Raw genomic sequence first — 21,241 nt, 5'->3', positions numbered from 1 at the left:
TATTCTTGATCGTTCAGGGCATGAAGAGATACAGAGAGAAGAAAGAAGATTGTGACTGAGAGGAAAATTGGATCAGCCATGATGAAATGGTGGAGCAGACTCGATGGGCCAAATGGCCTAATTCTGTTCCTCTATCTCATGGTCTTACATTCTTATATCCTGTGCCTTCAGAATTGCTTCCAGAAATTCCAGCCATTGCTGCTCTGCTGTTATCCCTCCCAGTGTACTTTTCCAATCAATTCTGGCCAAATTCTCTCTCAAGCCTCTGTAATTCCCTTTTCTCTACTGTAATACTGTTACAACTGACTTTAGGTTCTCCTCCTCAAATTTCAGGGTGAATTCAGTTATATTATGATCACTTGCCCCCAAGGCTCTTATACCTTAAACTCTCTAATCAATTCTGGTTCATTGCACAAAATCGACTCTAAAATAGCTGATCCTCTATTGCGCTCAGCTATAACCTGCTAAAAAAGCCATCTTATGCTCACTTTACTGGAAAGGTGGTCAAGAGGGCTTGCATGTTGTTGAAGGTCAAGTAGAAGTTCTATATTCCACACTGACCTCAAAGTCTGGTATGCTGGAGAGAATGAATCACAGCCTAAAAGGGAGCCTAACGAATGACCTAATAGAGGCTAGGGAAAGTTGGTTGAGGGTCCTTTTAGCAGTCCTGATGAAACTGCCACACTCATGGGACAGGATTTACTCCTTTTGAATGAATGACAGAATGGGCAATACAATTTCAGGAGGATGTGATTATAAGAGGACTAAAGAGCTACACTGGAAAGGACAGGATTACCAGTACGAATGGGAGTTGACCATTCAACTGCATGATCTAAAAGCAATAGTTATTAACAGACAGAATGTGATAATATCCAGGTGAAGGGGACACTGACAGAAGCAGGAGGTGAGGTAATGGTTCAGTTTGTACCAGCAAAACCCAGATGGACAGGGTCATTTACAAAAATCCTGATTGAGGAAATGTGTGCCTTGCTGGAAATTAGGGAAAGGCTGAAATGAAAACACTGGTCTCACCTGACAAGATAGCTGTGGCAGGAATGATTTCATCACGAAGACATATTTCCTCAGGAACAATAAACAAACTACACACAGAAGAGTTTGGATAATTGCTGTGCCATCCTTTAGAGCTCTCTCTCTCTCTCTCTCAACAGCAAGTAAAATGCAGACTGCAAATCGAGGGAATAATGAAGAGTGACCAGCCGTAGGAGGTACTAATGGAATGTGGTTTTACATGGGAGACATGATTGTATGTGATGCTGTGAAATAGACACCTGAATATTGCATTGCACTTGGGGGACGTCCAGTGGAGAGTGGGTATATGCTATATGGGGAATCCCATGTTAATATTTGTCATGCTGAGACCCAGCACCACCAAATCATTTAGACTTAGGTGTGCCTCTGAAGCGTACAGTAATGCAACAGGGCTGTTCTGTTCAGGAATGAGTCATTGTGGGCCCCCTGTTACCACAGAACACCACAGAGTAGCAACAGTCTAGAGGGGGCACTGTTGTAGGGGCAAGAATAGTGAGGGTTAGAATTAGTAACTAGGAACATGGTCTTTGCTTAAGTAGTAACACAGAACTGCAGACAAAGCCTAGAATTAGAGACATGAAATGCAACAATGACGACATCCAAGTTTCAAGAACTTCACTTATTATGTTATTATTAATGTATTAGAAAATGACTTACAGTGGATAATAATTTTATTTTGTAATCAGGACCCAGTCTGTAACTTAATTAAGTCCCTCTGTAATTACCATTCTGTGATCAAAAAGTAGCTTTAATGGAAATGTTGTCAAGTGAGAATGTAAATGCCATCCAGATTGAAGCCCAGGTGGATTTCCTTTGACTGGTCTCCTGGTGCACACCAGTTGATTTTTATAAACCAGATATTTCAAATACCTTTCCACGTGGCCTTTTCATTTGCTCATACATTAGATAAGGGTCACAAGCTTGGGGAGGTGAGTATAAATAACTGCTTCAAGTTTCATAGGCATTGAGAAAGCCTGCGCCTACCTTTGATGCCTTCAGTATTTACAGCTTATTTCTGATTTACCGTTAATCACAGCTGACACAAAATTGTGGATTTAAGCAATCCAAGCTTTAGCTCCATGTATTTTATGTCGAGACGAAATGGCAGTGGGGCACCACTGGAAGGATTTCCTCATTGGTTCTGAAAATCCTAAACAGATATCTACATTTGAAATTAAATAATATTTTCAATCAGTTATTAAAAGATTCATCATAAATTAGTCCCAATTTTTCTGTGTGGGAGAAATAATAATGAAAAGAAATTTAAAGAAGAGATCTTTATGAGATGGTTTTATCAAAATATATGAAATAGAATAATTGATTACTTCTATTAATTACAAAACATTCAGCAGCAGGCTTTATTTTTAGGTTTCACTCTGTCATGCATCATGACGTATAATTAATTGGCCAAAGGTAATTAATTAGAGTACTGTAATTCTTACAGGGTTAATTTAGCAAAATCTAATAAGATGACAAGAATACAATAGTCTAATAGATTATGTGGAATATTTTATCATTTATTACCTTGAATAAACATCTAATGATTCATACATTCATTTTAGAAAAACATTAATTCAATGTCAGTTGCATTTATTAGGGGTCCATTAAAAGCCTAATAGAAAATGTCACCTTTTGTTTTGATTTCTGAACAATAGTATGAACTAAAATTTGTGCTGCTGCATCTCAATTTGGAACTGTTTGAATAAGGTCATTGTAATGAAGGAAGGTGAATAATTTTATTGGCTGTCAAACTAACATTGCAATCTCTGTTATACCCAGCCTCATCACAATACTCCATGTGTCCCAAAGAAAAGCAGAAAGACCGACAGCATCACCCACAGAGAACAGAATAGCTTTGAAGAAGGGAAATCTAGTAGGCCTGCTCACCCACTAAGGGACAATGCTCAAATCCTCCCAGTGGTACAATGTCATTAATTGCATTCCCCTCTATATATTTCCAAGCTATTTCTCTCACACGTGCACATCAATTCCTGCTTGAGTTGCATTGTTCTCCGATCTTGGCAATTTATTTACAGATGTTTCGTCATTATGCAAGGAGACATTGTCAGTGCACTGTCGATAGTGAATACCCTCCAAATGCTTGGCTTTGATACACTTTTCAATCAGCTGATTGGATGTCATTTTGGAAACTCAATTGTTATGTGGGGAGGAAATCTCATCACTGATTGGCTGTGTGGTGAACATTGTGTGCAGTGTTCAGGAATTTTGCCTTCATTGATTCACAAATAGGATCGAGGTCTATGTGCTTGTTTACAATATTGTTCACAGAAAACCATGTTCCTAGGAATTCCCATGCATGCTGCATGTTCGCTTGTGCCATGACTTCATTCGATCCTATTCATGAGATTGGAGAACAACTCAACCCAACCATCAACCACCCGAGCTACACTCCTTCCGAAATATTTCCCACATCATTTCCTCTTGGATTCTTTTTGCCATTACTCAACACTGTTAACTTACAGTAGACTAATAATCTACAGTTGGCCCTCCTTATCCACGGGTTCCACATGTGCGGCTTCAACCAACTGCGGATTGGGAAAACCCGGCAGTTCTCTCTCCAGCACTTGTTGTTTGAGCATGTACAGACTTTTTTTCTTGTCATTATTCCCTAAACAATGCAGTATAACAACTATTTACATAGCATTTACATTGTATTAGGTATTATAAGTAATCTTGAGATGATTTAAAGTATACGGGAGGATGTGCATAGGTTACCGCTGATCGCGAATCGAAAAAAAACAGAAGTTCTCTAAGTTGGAACAGGTACATCCGGTATTATTTAGCATCAGTTAGTCAAACGTTTGTCTTAGTATATAGTATATACTTTACTTTTCTATGCATATAAAACACTTAAGAAACATATGTATTTCAATAATTAAACCATTATATTGCTTAGTAATAATTGTAGCTTTCATATCCATTAAAATTGTTCCGATCGTTGACCGACTGTAGCCTAACGCATTTCCAATGACTGATGGCATTTCACCTCTTTCCGATTGCTTTATTATTTCAACTTTATTTTCAATCGTGATCATTTTCCATCAACAGAACAGAAACACTGCGGGTCCCAAGCTCCGCCCTGTCCTAAAGTCTACCGCACTGAGACAGGTTAAATAAGGTCCGGAGCTCCGCTGGATCCTAAAGTCCACCGACTTGAACATCTGCATTTTTTGGTATCCGCATTGGGTCTCAGAACCAAATCCCCACAGATAAGGAGGGCCGACTGTACTTGCATTTCTATGGAATGTGGGAGGGAACTAGAACAATGGAGAAAATTCACGTGGTCAAGGAAAGAATAAAATATCATTAAATTTCCCCAGTTGTTCTAATAGCTGTGATCTCTTACCTTACTGATGGTCTAATGGTGTATATCACCTGAGAAACTCACTGTCTGTAACAAAAATCACCTGACCTTTAGAGTGCTGAGAGATTGTTCTGATCAAAGTTCTCATCTTTTATTTAAAAAGTACCATATTACACTCTTTACTTTTTCTTGTTTTGCCCTATTTGTTGACCTGTCTTTCTGCTGGATTCTTCTCCAGAGATACCTTAAGCTTTTCTATTTCTTGCTATTATTTGAGTTGAAATCCCCTGGAGCATTGTGGAGCTAACAAAGTCAAACATTTCCCTTTATCACAAAATCTAATAAAAACAAAACTAAACATAAAATGCTTAAGTATTAAATTTGTGTTGGGTATCATAGCATCTATTTTGCATGTATTTTCACCTTTTTTACCTCTGCTCTTTCTTTTGGTTAAAACATGATCATAATTGCAACCACAGGTGCATACAGTATCCTCCCTGTCTGACACTGCACTAAGTTGCCTAAGACTGTATAGCTTCTGCATCAGTAACATCATCCACTTGCATCAACATAACTCTGTCCCACATCACGATCTCTTTGTTTTGGAAATCTTCAGCCATGCCTATCACCTCAGGAGCAAAATAATCTAAACCTTGCCCATCTGATGTCCATACTTATTGCCTCCAGAAATAAATATTAACTTTGTATAATTCTTGGTTCCTACATTTTAAGTCCCATCAAATGCCAATTAGCTACCTTCCTGATATACACATTTTTAATTAATATTCTCATCATTCGTGTGTTTGTTCTGATCACCTTTTGATGTATGAGCTTCCAAGATTGTGTTCTTCTTCCTTTAGCTTTATTTATTCCTAGCTGTTTTTCAATCCAGAATTGGCAGCTGTACTCTGAACTCTAATAATTGCTCCTGAAGGCAGAGTACAGGGCTACTGGCAAGATGGAGGGACAGAAGGATTCTGAGGTCCACGTCTATGGATCTATCGAAGTTGCTGCCCATGTTGATGGGGTGGCTAAGAAGGTGTATGATGCCTGTTGGCCATTATTGATCAGGAGATTGTGTTCAAGAGCCATGAGGGAATTTCGTACTTCTTTGAAACTCTGGTTAGACTAGCCTTGGATTATTGTGATCAGTTTTGGGAGTCTCATTATAGGAAGGATGTGGAAACACATGTGGGGAAGGTGCAGAGGAGAATAACCAGTGTACTGCCTGTCTTAGGTTGATCAAGCCAGGGCTTTTCTCTTTGGAGTGAATGAGTTTGAGGGGTGACTTGATAGAGGCGTATAAGATGACAAGAGGCATAGAGAGAGTGGACAGCCATAGATAATTTTCTGAGGGTGGAAATAGCTAATATAAGGGGGGCATCATTTTAGAGGGATTAAAGGAATGTATGGGGAGAGGGAATGTCAGAGGTAGGATTTTTGTACAGAGTGGTGGGTGCTTGGAACACACTGCCGGGTAGTGGTGGTGGAAGCAGGTACATTAGGGACATTTAAGAGACTCCAAGACATGCGCACGTTGCTGCTGTTGTTCCTCTCTGTGCCTTGTCGTGTATCAGGTGGCAACCTTGCCGTTTCTTTAGCATTTGTCTGTTTTTTATGCTGCCAAGTTGCTAACTCAATGCTCAGCACAGCACAGATGGAAAGTGTGCAAGGAGCCGGACACATTTGAACCCAGGACCATTCGCCTTGAAGTCTAGCACAGATGCCACTTTGTCAGCGGCCGGCTTTGTATGAAACAAAAATGGAGGGCTATGTGGGAGAGGTTAGATTGGGAGTAGGCTCAAATGTTGACACAACATCATGGGTCAAAGAGCTTGTATAATAGTGCAGTGTTCTATGTTTTAACACTAATTTTCCACTTACCTTTTCTTAATTAAGTTTATCTTTACCTAGTCTTCTGTCACAATATCTCATTCTACTCTTTTTTTCAATTTCAATTTTTATAGACACTTTGGGTTGGACAAACTAATCACTAGCTGTTGACTTCATCCCCTTTGATGGCATAGTCTAATGCTCAACCAGACTTTTCACAGTTTTGGTACCGTATTTGGCCTTATGTTGTAGTTCCATCTACATGTTCTCACTGTGGACAGCTTCTCATACGTCCTAAATACCTGCAAGTTGCAAGTTTATCTGGGCACCTCAGGTTGCCCTTAGTGTGCAGGTGGTTGATAGAATCTGGGGAAAGGTGGGGATTCTGGGAAGACAAATCTCAGGGTTGTATACTGCATACATACTTTGATAATAAATGTACTTAGAATCTTCTGAAATGGGGAGAAAATAAATAGGATGAGTGCAAATGGGAGCTTAATGGCTGGCACTGACTTCTTAGACCAAGTGGGTCTGTTCCTATGCCTGCTGAATCTATGACTTTTGTAACATTAGAAACAAGACCACTTATTTGCATTTATGCTTAAAAGTCCAACTCTGCCACTACCTAAAGGTATTGGCTTGTGAAATTCTCATCCATAACAGCATGACCAGAAGACATAGGAGCAGAATGAGGCCAATCAGACCATCGAGGCTGCTCCACTATTCTATCTTCCAAACACGAGGAAATCTGCAGATGCTGGAAATTCAAACAACACACACAAAATGCTGGTAGAACACAGCAGGCCAGGCAGCATCTATAAGGATTCTCCTTATAGATGCTGCCTGGCCTGCTGTGTTCTACCAGCATTTTGTATGTGTTATTCTATCTTCCATCTTAGTATTCCTCTCAACCCCATTCTCCTGCCTTATCCCAGTAACCTTTGACGTCTTGACCAGTCTGTGTCAATGAATTCTACAGATTCACCACTCTCTGGTTAAGGAAATTCTTCCTCATTTCTGTTCTAAATGGATGTCCCTCTATTCTGAGACTGGGTCCTGTGATCCTTGTCTCCCCCACTATAGGAAACATCCTCTCCATATCCACTAGATCTAGGTCTTTCAATATTTAATAGGTTTCAATGACAGCCCCCTCATTAATCTAAACTCAAGTGAGTACAGGTCTAGAAGCATTAAATTCTCATCATACCTTAACCCTTCCATTCCTGGAATCTTCCTCGTGAACTATCTTTGGATCCTCTCCAATGCCATCTTATCTTTTCTTAGATAGGGACCTAAAACTGCTCACAATACACCGTGCAGTCTGACTGATGCTTAGTAAAGCCTCAACATTATACTCTTGCTTTTATATTCTAGTCCTCTTGAAATGAATGATAAAATTGCAATTGCCTTTCTTACCACTGACTCTACCTGCAAGTTAACCTTCAGGAAATCCTGCACAAGAACTCTCAAGTCCTTTTGTACCTCTGATTTTTGAATTTTCTCCCCATTTAGAAAATAGTGTATGCCTTTACTCCTTCTACCAAAGTGCATTGCCATACACTTGCTGGCACTGTATTCCATCTGCCACTTCTTTGCTCACTCTCCCAATCTGTCTAAGTCCTTCTGCAGACTCCCTGCTTCCTCAACACTACCTGCTATTTCACCTGTCTTTGTATCATCTGCAATATTGGCTACAAAGCCATCAATTCCATCATCCAAATCATTGACATATAATGTGAAAAGGAACGTTCCCAATACCAACGCTTGTGGAACACCACTAATCACTGTCAGCCAACTAGATGAAGCCCCATTTATACCCATGTTTTGCCTGCTGCTGGTTGGCCAATCTTCTATCCATGCTAGTATCTTTCCTGTAATACCATGGGCTCGTATTTTGTTAAACAGCTGACTCTCCTTTGTTTATCCTACCTGATACTTCCTCAAATAATTTATTTAACAATTTATTATTGACATTCTGGCCCCAATTTAATTCTTGCCTAATCACAGGACAATTTACAATGACCAATTAACCTACTAACCAGTATGGGAAAAGCATAGAAACTCCTTACAGGCAGCGGCAGGAATTGAACCCGATCACTGGTACTGTAAAGCTATGTGCTAGTCACTATGCTATCATGCTGAATTGGAGAGAGTTCAAAGATAGTTCATGAGAATGATTCCAGGAATGAAAGGGTTCAGGAATGAGTAGAATTTGATGCTTCTGGGCCTGTGTTACTTGAGTTTAAATTAATGAAGGAACTCTCATTGAATACCAACAGATTTGTCGGACAAGATTTCCCTTGAAGGAAACCATACTGACTTTGGCCTATTTTGTCATGTGCCTCCAAGTACCCTGAAACTTCATCTTTATTAATCGACTCCAACATCTTTCCAACCACTGAGGTCAGACTAAATGACCTATAGTTTCCTTTCTTCTGTAACACTAACTTCTCCCTTCCACTAAAGACTGAAGTGACATTTACAATTTTCCAGGCTCTCTGGAACCACTACGGAGTATAGTTATTCTTGAAAGATCATTACTAATGTCTTCACAATCTCTTCAGCTATCTCTTTCAGAACCCTGTGGTGTAGTCCATCTATTCCAGGTGCTTATTTACCTTCAGACTTTTCAGCTTCCCAAGAACCTCCTCCTTAGTAATAGCAACCACACTCACTTCTGCACCCTGACACTCTTGAATTTCTGGCACATTGGTCGTGTCTTCCACAGTGAAAATTGACACAAAAATTAAGTTCTTCTGCCATCTAAGTTCTTTGTCCTCCATTACTATCTCTCCAGCATCATTTTCCAGTGGTCCGATCTCCTTTACTCTTTATAGATCTGAAAAAAATTTGGTATCTTCTTTTATGTTATTGGCTAGCTTACCTTCATATTTCATCTTTTCTCTTCTTATGGCTTTTTTTTTAGTTGCCTCTGTTGATTTTTAAAAACTTTCCAATCCTCTACCTTTCCAGTTAATTTTGCCTTTATGTTGGCTTTGACTTCCCTTATCAACAACAGTTGTGTCATCCTGCCTTTAGAATATTTTTTCTTGGGGACATATCTATCCTGTGCCTTTTGAATTGTCCCCAGAAGTACTGGTGCTGTTCTGCTGTCATCCCTGCTACTCCCCTTCCAATCAACTTAGGCTAGCTCATCTCTCACGCCTCTGTAATTCCCTTTACTCCACTGTAACACTGATACATCTGACTTCACCTTCTCCCTTTCAAACTGCAGGGTGAGTTCTATCATATTATGATCACTGCCTCATAAGGGATCCTTTACCTGAAGCTCTCTAATCAAATCTTGTTCATTACACAACACCCAATCCCAGAGGGTTCAGTCATGGGCTTTTCTAAAAGGCATTTTATTGGCTTTCTACAAATTCCCTCTGTTGGGATCCAGTAGCAACCTGATTTTCCCGAACTACCTGTATATTGAAATTCCTCATGACTCTGGTAACATTGCACTTATTACTTGCCCTTTCTATCTCCTGTTGTAATCTATATTCCACACCCTGCTACTGTTTTGGGGGCTGTGTATAACTCCAACTGGGTTTTTTCCTCTTCAGTTTCTTAAATCTATCCAAATGGTTTCTACATCTTCTGATTCTGTCACCTCTTTCTAGAGATTTGATTTCATTTTTTATCAATAGAGCTACCACATCTCTTCTGCCTACCTGTATGTCCTTTAGATACAGCATGTTTCCTTGGATGTTAAGCTCCCAACTATGATCTTCTTTCATCCACAACTCATTGATGCCACAAAGTCATACCTGCCAATGTCTAACTGTGCTACAATACCATCCACCTTATTTTACGTAATATGTGCATTCAAATATGACACCTTCTGTCCTGTATTCAACACTCTTTTTGTTGTTGCCCCAGGTTACACTTCAGCTCATCGTACTGACTGCAATCTTGCCCTTTTGGCTGCCTGTCCTTTCTCACAGTCTCATTGCACGATGCAGAAACTTATATACCAACTGCTCCACTCTTAGTCCTATTATTCCAGTTCCCATCATCCTGCCAAATTAGATTAAACCCTCTGCAACAGTTCTAGCAAACCTGCCGGCAAGAATATTGGTCCCCCTCAGGTTCAGGTGTTATCCGTCCTTTTTATACAGGTCATATCTTCTCCAGAATTGATCCCAATAATCCAGAAATCTGAAACCCTGCCCCCTTCCTCAGCCATTCATTTATCTGTACTATCATCCTATTCCTGCCTGACTAGCACATGATGCTGGAATAATCCTGAACTGACCTCCTTTGAGGTCCTGCTCTTCAGCCTCTTCCCTAACTCACTGCGCAGGACCTTTTGCCTTTTCTACCTATGTCATTGATGCCAATGTGCACCATGACCTTTGGGTGCTCAACGTCTCTTGAGAATCTTCTGCAGCTGCTCCTGGATCCTAGCACCTGGGAGGCAATACACCACTCTGGCGTCTCATTCGCAGCTACAGAATCTCGTCTCTGTCCCCCTAACAATCAAGCTTCCTGTCACTATTATTCTGCCTGATTGTGCTGTGCTTTGCTGGGCCTCAGGAGTGGCCACTGGTTTCGCTCATTCCCCTCCCGCACCCCCTCCCCCAGCAGTTTCCAAAGGGGTATATACATGTTACTGAGGGAAACGGCCACAGGAGAACCCTGTACTGACTATTACTCCCCTTACTTCTCCTGGTGATCACTCTTCTATATGAAGCCTACACTCTGGGTGTGACCACCTCAGCCGAAGTCTCATCTATAAGGTTTCCAGCCTCTCAGATGATCCTGAGTACATCCAGTTAGGTGCACTTCCTGCAGATGTAGGCATCCGGAAAGCTGTCAGGCACCCTGAAGTTCCACATCTCATAGGAGGAGCATTCCACTGCCTTAACCACCATCCTGTCTACAGTTGTTATACCTCTCACTCTCAAGCTTTTCTAGCCTGTGCCTATTCTCACCATAAAGTCTTGAGCTGAAGTCTGGCCACTCTAGCGCCATCCACTCCAACAATGGTCACTCCACTTACACCTTGCTTCTTTTTCCTGGCCCCTGCTGAGAGCCCAAGAGATCATTATGACTGAGGTCTGCTAAAAAGTTCTGAAAGACCCCAAGCTCTTTTTAAACCTCACACTGCCTCACCAACAAACAATTTCATGTGGTGATTGTAGTTCACCTTCCTTATTTTATTGCTCTAATACTTTAGGTTTTATTCTCTGGAAATATATTTTGATCCATAACTTTGTTGCCTATATCCTAACTTGAACTGGCTTTTGTTCATCAACTACATGCACTTGCTGACTTGCCTTGGTTCTCTGTTAAACAAAAATAGTTTTCAAATTTCTCCCTGTGTGTTCTCCCTATCTATCTCTGTCAACTCCATCATCTGCAATTCTGAGATGCCCTGGGCCTTTTGAGCATCATAGTTGTATTTCAGAAGCAGATTCAGGTTTATCATCTGGATCCCAAGAGTGGAAATTTATAGAACGTCTACGTGATGGCTTTTTAGAGCAGCTTGTGGTTGAGCCCACTAGGGTAAAGGCTATTCAAGTCTGAGTGTTGTGTTTGAGCTAGTGGTGGAGGACAAGGAAATTGTGGATGAACTGAATAAATATTTTGCATCAATCTTTGCTGTGGAAAACACTAGCAGTATGCCAGAAGTTCGAAAGTGTCAAGGGGAAGAAGAGAGTGGAGTTGCTAATGCTAGGAAAATATGCTTGGGAAGCTGAAAGGTCTGAAGGTAGGTAAGCCACCTGGACATGATGGACTACACCCTAGGGTTCTGAAAGAAGTTGCTGTAGGGATTGTGGAAGTATTAGTAATGATGTTTCAAGCATCACTAGATTATAATATGTTTCCAAAAGACTGCAAATTTGCAAATGTCGCTCTACACTTTAAGAAGAGAGGGATGCAGAAGAATGGAAATTACAGGCAAGTTAGCCTGATATTTGTGGGTGTGAAGATGTTGGAAATGATTGTTAAACAGGATGATTTGGTAGATTAATGCTTGACTGAGTAGCTGGTGCAAGGGGTAGGGCTTCCTGTTCTTTGATCATTGGGATCTCTTCTGAGGGAAGGTATGAGCTGTTCAAAAGTGATGGGTTGCACCTGAACCCGAGGGGGACCAATATTCTCATGTGCAGAATTGTTAGAGCTGTTGGGGAGGGTTTAAACTAATTTTGCAGGAGAAAGGGAACTAGAGTGAGTATCAGTGCATTAGGAATGCAAAATGAAAAAGGGTAGCAAATACAGTACTCAATGCACGAAGTGTAAGGAATGAGGTGGGTGATCTTGTTGCAGTATTAAAGATTGTCAGGAATGGTGCTGTGGCCATCACTGATTTATGGCTGAAGGATGGTTGTAGTTAGAAGCTGAATATCCAAGGTTATTGGAGGGATAGGAAGGTTGGCACACTGGCTGGCATGGTTCTACTGGTAAAGATGGGCATCAAACTAGTAGAAAGATGTGAAATAGGATCAGATGATGTTGAATCCTTGTGGGTTGAAACTACAAGGACCCTGATGGCAGTTATTTACAGGCCTCCCAACAGTAGCTGGGATGTGGACTACAGATTACAACAGGAAATAGAAAGGGCGAGTCAAAAGGGCAATGCTAGGATAGTCATGAAAGATTTCAACATGCAGGCTGATTGAGAAAATCAGTTTGGTAATAGATTTCAAGAGAGTGAATTTGCTGAATGCCTATGAGATGGCTTTTTAGAGCAGTTTCTCATTGAGCCTACTAGGGGATTATTTATAATGGATTGGGTGTTAACTGGAGGTTAAGGTAAAGGAACACTTAGGAGGTAGTGATCATGATATGATGGAGTTCAACATGTAATTTGATAGGGAGAAAGTGAAATACATGGCAGTATTTCAGTGGAGTAAAGGAAATTCCAGTGGTATGAGAGAGCAGTTGGTCAAAGTAAATTGGAGGGAGATGCTGGTAGGAATGACACAGAGCAGCAATGGCTTGGTTTCTGGGAAAAAATGAGGAAGGTGAAGGATAGATGCATTTCAATATCAAAGAAATATTCAAATGGAAAAATAGTACAACAGTGGTTAACAAGGGAAGTCAAAGCTATTGTAATAGCACCAGAAACGGCATACAACAATGCAAAAATTAGCAGGAAGACAGAGGAATGGGAAGCTTTTAAAATCCTACAGAGGGCAACTAAAAGAATCTTCAGTAGGCAAAAGTTGAAATATGAAAACAAGCTATCAAACAATATCAAGGTGAATAGAAAATGCTTTATCAAGTATGTTAAAAAAAATATAGGACCACTAGAAAGTGAAGTCAGAGAAATAACAACAGGGAACAAGGAGATGGCAGATAAACTAAATGAGTATCTTGTATCAGTCTTCATTATGGAAGACACTAGCAGTGTGCCAGATGTTGAAGGGAGTGAGGGAAGAGAAGTGGGTGCATTACTATTACAAGGGAAAAGATGCTCAAAAAGCTGAAAGATCTAAAGGTACGTAAGTCACCAGGACCAGATGAACTGCAGCCTAGTGTTCTGAAAGTGGTAGCAGTAGAATTAGTGGAGGCATTAGTAATGATATTTCAAAAATCATTGGACACTGGCAGAGGACGGGAAAATTGCAAATGTCACTCCACTCTTTAAAAAAGAAAGGAGGCAGCAGAAAGGAAATTATAGACCGGTTAGTCTGACCTCCGTGGTCGGGAAGATGTTGGAGTTAATTATTAAGGATGAGGTTATGGAGTCCTTGATGACACAGCACAAGATAAGACAAAGTCAGCATAGATTCCTTAAGGGGAAATCTTGTCTAACGAATCTGTTGGAATTCCTTGAGGAGATTACACGTAAGATAGATAAAGGGGATATAGTGGATATGTTATATTTGGACTTTCAGAAGGCCTTTGACAAGGTGCCACACATGAAGTTACTTACTAAGTTAAGAGCCAATGGTTTTTACAGGAAAATTACTGGAATGGTTAGAGCATTGGCTGATTAATAGGAGGCTGTGAGTGGGAATAAAGATCACAAGATCATAAGACAAAGGAGCAGGAGTAGGCCATTCAGCCCATCGAGTCTGCTCCGCCACTCCACATGAGCTAAACTATTCTCCTGTCTAGTTCCAATTTCTGGCTTTTTTCCCATATCTCTTGATACCCTGACTAATCAGATACCTGTCAATCTCCTCCTTAAAAACCTTCAATGATTGGGCTGTACGTGGCAACGAATTCCATAAATCCGCAACCCTCTGGCTAAAAAAATTTCTCCTCATCTCTGTTTTAAATGGGTACCCTCTAATTCTAAGACTGTGACCTCTTGTCCTGGACTCACCCACCAAGGGTGCCTTTCCACATTTACTCTGTCCAACTCTTTCAACATTCAAAATGTTTCTATGAGATCCTCTCTCATTCTTCTAATAAAAGAATCCTTTTCTGGTATGCTGCCAGTGACTAGTGGTGTTCAGCAGGAGTCAGTGTAGGGACTGCATCTTTATGCAATGATTTAGATGGTAGAATAGATGGCTTTCTTGCCGAGTTTACAGATGATACAAAGACTGGTGGAGGAGCAGGTAGTGTTGTGTAAACAGGTAGGCTGCAGGAGGACAGACAGATTAGGAGAATGGGCAAGAGAGAGGCAAATGAAATATAATGTTGGAAAATGCATGGTTATGCACTTTGGTAGAAAAAATAAATATGCAGACTATTTTCTGAATGGGGAGAAAATCCAAAAATCTGAGATGCAAAGAGATTTAGGAGTTCTTGTGCAGAACAACCTGAAGGTTAACTTGCAGGTAGAGTGGTGGTGAGGAAGGCAAATGCAATGTCAGCATTCATTTTGAGAGGTCTAGAATACAAGTGCAGGGATGTGATGCTGAGGTTTTATAAGGTGCTGATGAGGCCTCACCTTGAGTATTGTGAACAGTTTTGGGCTCTTTATCTGAGAAAAGGTGTGCTGGCATTGGAGAGGGCCCAGAGGAGGTTCATAAGGATGATTCCCGGAAAGAAAGTTATCGTATGAGGAATGTTTGTTAGCTCTAGGTCTGTATTTGTTGGGATTTAGAAGGATAAGGGGAGATCGCATTGAAACCTTACAAATGTTGAAAGGTAGGCATGGTAGATGTGGGAAGGATGTTTCCTATGATGATGGAATCTAGGACAAGAGGGTACAGCCTCAGGATAGAGAGGCGTCCAATTAAAACAGAGATGTGGAGAAATTTCTTTGGTTAAGGGTGGTGAATTTGTGTAATTTGATACCACAGACAGCTGTGAGGTCAGGTCGCTGGGTGTATTTAAGACCCTGCATTATAGTTTCTCGATTGGACACGACATCAAAGGACATGGGAAGAAGGCTGCGGTGTGGGGCTGAGGGGGGGAAGGATCAGCCACGACTGAATGGCAGATTGGACTTGATGCACCAAATGGCCTAAGTCTGCTCCAATGTCTTATGCTGTTATGGTCTAAGATGAGGATTCTGGGTATTTGGAGGAATTGGTGAAATAAGCCCAAGTCAGTATGATTTCCTTAAGGGAAAATCTGGTCTGACAAATCTGTTGGAATACTCTGAAGAAATATCAAGCAGGATAGATTAAGGAGAATTGGTAGATGCTGTTTACATGGATTTTCAGAAGGCCTTTGACAAGCTGCTGCACATGAGGTTGCTTAACAAGATAAGAGCCCATGGTATTACAGGAAAGATACAATCATGGATAGAGAGTTGGCTGATTGACAGGAAGCATAAGGTGGGAATAAAGGGAGCCTTTATTTGGTTGGCTGCCAGTGGTTAATAGTATTGGGACAGCTTCTTTTTATGTTGTATGTTAATGATTTGGATGATGGAAGTGTTGGCCAAGTTTGCAGACGATACAAAAATAGTGGTGGGGGGTGGGGGGGGGGGAGCCGTTAGCATTGAGGAAGCAGGGAGGATGTAGAAGGACATAGAAAGATTAGGAGAATAGGTGAAGGTGTTGCAGATGGAATACAGGGACGGGAAGTGTATGGCCATGCACTTTGATAGAAGGAATGAAAGTGTAGATTGTTTTTTAACTGGGGAGAAAGTTCAAAAATCCAAGGTGCAAAGTGATTTGGGAGTCATTGTGCAGGATTTGATAAAGGTTAACTTCCAGGTAGAGACAGTATTAAGGAAGGCAAATGCAAATGTGGCATTCATTTCAGAGGACTAGAATATAAAACAAGAATGTAATACTGAGGCTTTATAAGGCACTGGTGAGGCTTCACTTGGTGCATTGTGAGCTGTCTTGGGCCTCTTATCTAACAAAGGATGTCTTGACATTGAAGAGAGTTCAGAGAAGATTCATGAGAATGATTCCAGGAATGAAAATGTTATTGTATGAAGTACATTTGATGGCTCTTGGTCTGTGCTCGCTGGAATTTAGAAGATTTGGGGGGCGGAGGAATCTCATTGAAACTATTGAATATTGAAAGGCCTTGGTAGAATGGATGTGAAGAGGATGTTTCCTTTAGTAGGGGAGTCTAGGACCAGCAGGCACAGCCTCTGAATGGAGTTGAGCCCATTTAGAACGGAGATGATGAGGAATGAGTTATTTAGCCAGAGAGCGGTGAGGCTGTGGAAACCTATGCTTCCAGTACTGTCTAGGCTAGCAAATGCAGTCCTAATACTGAGATCATTGCTCTCTCATTTGTTTTACCCTGTTGCTGAATGCAAAGTAACACATAGAAGGTGATATTATACTTCATTAAACACCTTTCAAACTCATGGCAATGATCAGGACAGGATAACCCTGAACCATATCAATATGTGGCCCTCTACTTTGAAGATACTGTGACTTGTTGTCAGTATGGTGCACATTTCTGAAATCTACTCATGTTTATTCCTAACTAAAACATGAAAATATACATACATTTCCAATAAAAAATTCTTACATTCATGAGAACAGAGGAATAAAAAATAATTCACATTTTAAGCTATCTTTATATATAAAACTTCAAATCCCAATAGCCCTATGGATTTTGATTTGTTTTTAATATTTTCACTAATGGCACTTTGACAAGAAAACAAAATCAATTTGCTTGACACAACCATCATAATGATAAACTTGCTTTTAATCACCTGAAAGCTGCTGTTTGTGCTCAGGTGAATTAATATTTATCAGTACTTCAGTGGTTTCTAAACTGTGAATTCAATTATGCATTTTTACCAAAACAAAATACCTGACCTAAATTGGCAGTCTCATCACTAACAATGAAGCAAGTGTAGATTTGCCGCATTGGATCATAGAAAATCAAGTGATGGGATTCTGCTCCCAGTCGTAAGAATGTAGGAAATAGAAGCAGGAGAAGGTGATTCAGCTCCATTATATAACAAGACTGTGGCTGACCTCTTACTTCAGGACCACTTTCCTGGACCAACTCACTTAATATCTATGGATTGATCTCCATATTGTACATGCTCTGCTACTGAGGGAGTACAGCCCTCTAGGGTAAAGAACTCCAAAATTTTTTTCCTCGTCTCTGCTTTGAATGGTCATCCATTTACTGGGAAATGATCATAGAAACCCTACAGCATAATACAGGCCCTTTGGCCCACAATGCTGTGCCGAACATGTACTTACCCATAGCCCTCTATTTTTCTAAGAATAAATATTGTTCTTCTTTACAGATGACGTGAAACAATCTTAAATCTTGAATTTAGATTGATAGTTAACTATTCACTGCCTTTTCACAAAAAAGATGTCTACATAGTTACAGTTCAAGTCAAGACAAGTCACTTTTTATTGTCATTTCGACCATAACTGCTGGTACAGTACACAATAAAAATGAGACAACGTTTTTCAGGACCATGGTGCTACATGAAACAATGCAAAAACTACACTGAACTACGTAAAATAACACAGAAAAAAACTACACTAGACTACAGACCAACCCAGGACTGCATAAAGTGCACAAAACAGTGCAGGCAATACAGTAAATAATAAACAAGACAATAGGCACAGTAGAGGGCCGTAAGTTGTGTCAGCCCAGACTCTGGGTATTCAGGAGTCTGATGGCTTGCGGGAAGAAACTGTTACATAGTTTGGTAGTGAGAGCCTGAATGCTTCGGAGCCTTTTCCCAGACGGCAGGAGGGAGAAGAGATTGTGTGAGGGGTGCATGGGGTCCTTCATAATGCTGTTTGCTTTGCGGATGCAGCGTGTAGTGTAAATGTCTGTGATGGTGGGAAGAGAGACCCCGATACTCTTCTCAGCTGACCTCACTATCCGCTGCAGGGTCTTGCGATCTGAGATGGTGCAATTTCTGAACCAGGCAGTGATGCAGTTGCTCAGGATGCTCTTAATACAACCCCTGTAGAATGTGGTGATGATGGGGGGTGGGAGATGGACTTTCCTCAGCCTTCGCAGAAAGTAGAGATGCTGCTGGGCTTTCTTTGCTTAGTTAATTTCAGTTAATTTGAAGGAACATATTTGTTCCAAATGCTTGGCTTCCAATTCTTCTAACCGTTTTAAACATTCTTCCTCCTCTTTGAACCTTGCAAGTGCTTCTTGCATTGCTTTTACTGTAGCTTTACTAGGACCTGCTTTCTTCTTTCCTTTTCTTCTTTTTGTCTTTTTTCTTTTCCTCCCCTTCATTTTATTCACCTTCAGTGCCTCCTCAGACCTCAGCTCTCCACCAATCCTATCAGAACCCATAAGATTTTTTTCATGCTTCCATGAGATCATCTCACATTGTTCTAAACTCAAGCTAGTATAAGTCTAGTTTGCTTAAACTTCACTCATATGATAAACTCACTATTCCAAAGATCATGTAGGTGAACCTCCTCTGCATTTCCTCTTGGGCAATTATCCTTTCTTAGGGTGATTAGCTATCTACACATTATGATAGATCATTGTCATCAGTGCCTATATAATTGGAACAAAACCCATCTCCTGTTTTACTGAGATCCACTTAGCTGCCTTGTGACAAATTGTGAGCTGAAACTATTTGCTGAACTTGCATAATAATTGTCAATGACTCAAATACAAAGACATAACACTTTCTGAACACCAACTAAACTCTCACCATTTATAAAAACACTCCACCTTTCTTTTTCCTACCAAAGATAATAACCTTACATTTTCCACATTATATTCCATCCTTGCCTGAGCCTGCCTATGCTTATCTAAAGTCAATTGCATTCTCCTCAGAGCATAAAATACCACCTATCTGGTTATCATCAGTGTGTTACACTTGATCTTCTTATCCATCTCATCGACTTAGATTGTGAACAGTTCGGACCCCAGCCCTGATCCTTGTGGCACCATATGCTCTCCTACTCTATGTTGGGTGAAGTTAGGAAGTTTGGTTATTGCATACTGTATTTGTGATATGAGAATCTCATTCCAATGCCATCCAACACCAACTGCCACCCTTGCTGTCCACCTCCACCCCACCACCAAAACAGAACAAAAGATGGGATCTGGCTTTGGAGATTAGACTCTTTCAGGACTACAGTATCTCAGCCTGGGATCAGGATGTAGCTTCACCCTATCATACTGACACCAGTACCTTCTTGTTGTTGGGGAAAGTGATACCTGTGCCTTCTCGGGCCCCCAATACAAATCTTGAATAGCAGTAGGGCACAGAGCGCTCCAAGGAAATGTGAAATTCAAAAGGTTTTTCAAAAAGTGACATGTCGAGACCAAGTAAGAAGATAAAACTGAATCAGGCAATTCTAACATCGTGTAAACAAATTATATAAAGGAGTATGAGAAGCAACCATTGAAAAGACATGGCTCTGGTGAGGGATTATTTAGTTACTTACTGTGAGACCTAGAAGTGAATAAAATAAGGCAAGATCAAATGGAGTGGCCAGTTTGAGGAGAACATCCATGGAGTGGATGTGCAGGTTTTGGAGTGGAGGACAAGCAGCCTATAGATTACTTTTTTTCTCCTTTTACTTTCCTTAGTTCTATTCATTGTTAAAAGGGACATTGATGGCAGTCATCAGGGTGCTCTGCTCCTCCAGTGAGATGTGGGAGAGCAGGGTGCTTTCAGGTGTCAGCAGAAAGTGTGTCCAACTACAGCTTTACCAAGGAGCATACGGCAGGCAGAATGTGTTATGGACAGGAGTTTCAGGGAGGTAAACATATGAAGAGTTAAGCCAGGCAAATGATGACCACCAGGAGGGGCAGACAGGCAGGATTTTCTGGTTAAAATTTCAAACAAGAATTCTGTTGTTGGAGGAGTGAAGAGGGGAAGTTGACAGTACTAGCCTGATTAGTTGCACCTCAACTGGGTATATTGTACAGCAGAAGTCAAGGATTAGGCAATAGGAAACTGTTTAGTCAAGCGCATGGAGAGGCATTTCTGTGAGCGTGAACAAGACTCCAGGATGGACTATTGCCTCCTTGGTCCAGTTGAGAATGTCTCTAGATGGGCAAAGGACATTGTGAAAGGGGAGGGTGAGCAGTCATAGAACATAGAATAGTACAGCACATTACAGGCTCTTCAGCTCACAAAGTTGTACCGGCATTTTAGCCTACTCTAAGATTAATATAATGTTTCCTTCCCACAGAGTCCCCTACTTTTCTTTTATTCATGTGCTCATGTGCTCTAAGAGGCTCTTAAATGTCTCTAACATATCTGTCTCTACCACTACCCCTGGCAGCATGTCTCATGCACTTACCACTCTCTGTGTAAAAAACCTACCTTTGATATCCCCACATAATTTCTTCCATTCACTTTATAATTATGCCCCTTCGGATTAATCATTTTTGCCCTGGGAAAACGTCTCTGGCTATCTACTCAATCTATGGCTCTTATCATCTTGTACATCTCTATCAAATCACCTCTCACCCCCATTTGTTACAAACAGAAAAGCTCTAGCTCAATCAAACTATCTTCATAAAACATACTCTTCTGTTTAGGTAGTTTTCCTCTCCACCCTCTCCACATCCTTCCTATAATGAGGTGACCTTCCTGTTATGAAATGAACACAATATTCCACCAGGATCAGCAGCAACTATTACCCTTCAACCATCAGGCTCCTGAACCAGAGAGGGTAACTTCACTCATCGGAACACTGAACTGACTCCATGACCCATGGATTCACTTTCAATAACTCT

At 40.8% G+C, this 21,241-nt stretch overlaps 1 protein-coding gene across 2 annotated transcripts in view; it reads right to left on the bottom strand.

The window, feature by feature from the left end:
* Positions 1–21,241, bottom strand: part of ndst3 (N-deacetylase/N-sulfotransferase (heparan glucosaminyl) 3) — a 986,629-nt gene that overhangs the window by 864,986 nt on the left and 100,402 nt on the right. The window lies entirely within an intron of this gene.

This window comes from Hemitrygon akajei, chromosome 13 (assembly GCF_048418815.1).
Source record: "Hemitrygon akajei chromosome 13, sHemAka1.3, whole genome shotgun sequence".
NCBI classification, from domain to species: Eukaryota; Metazoa; Chordata; class Chondrichthyes; order Myliobatiformes; family Dasyatidae; genus Hemitrygon; species Hemitrygon akajei.
Note: the sequence above shows the minus strand (reverse complement) of the source record. Positions and strands in the feature narration are given on the sequence as shown.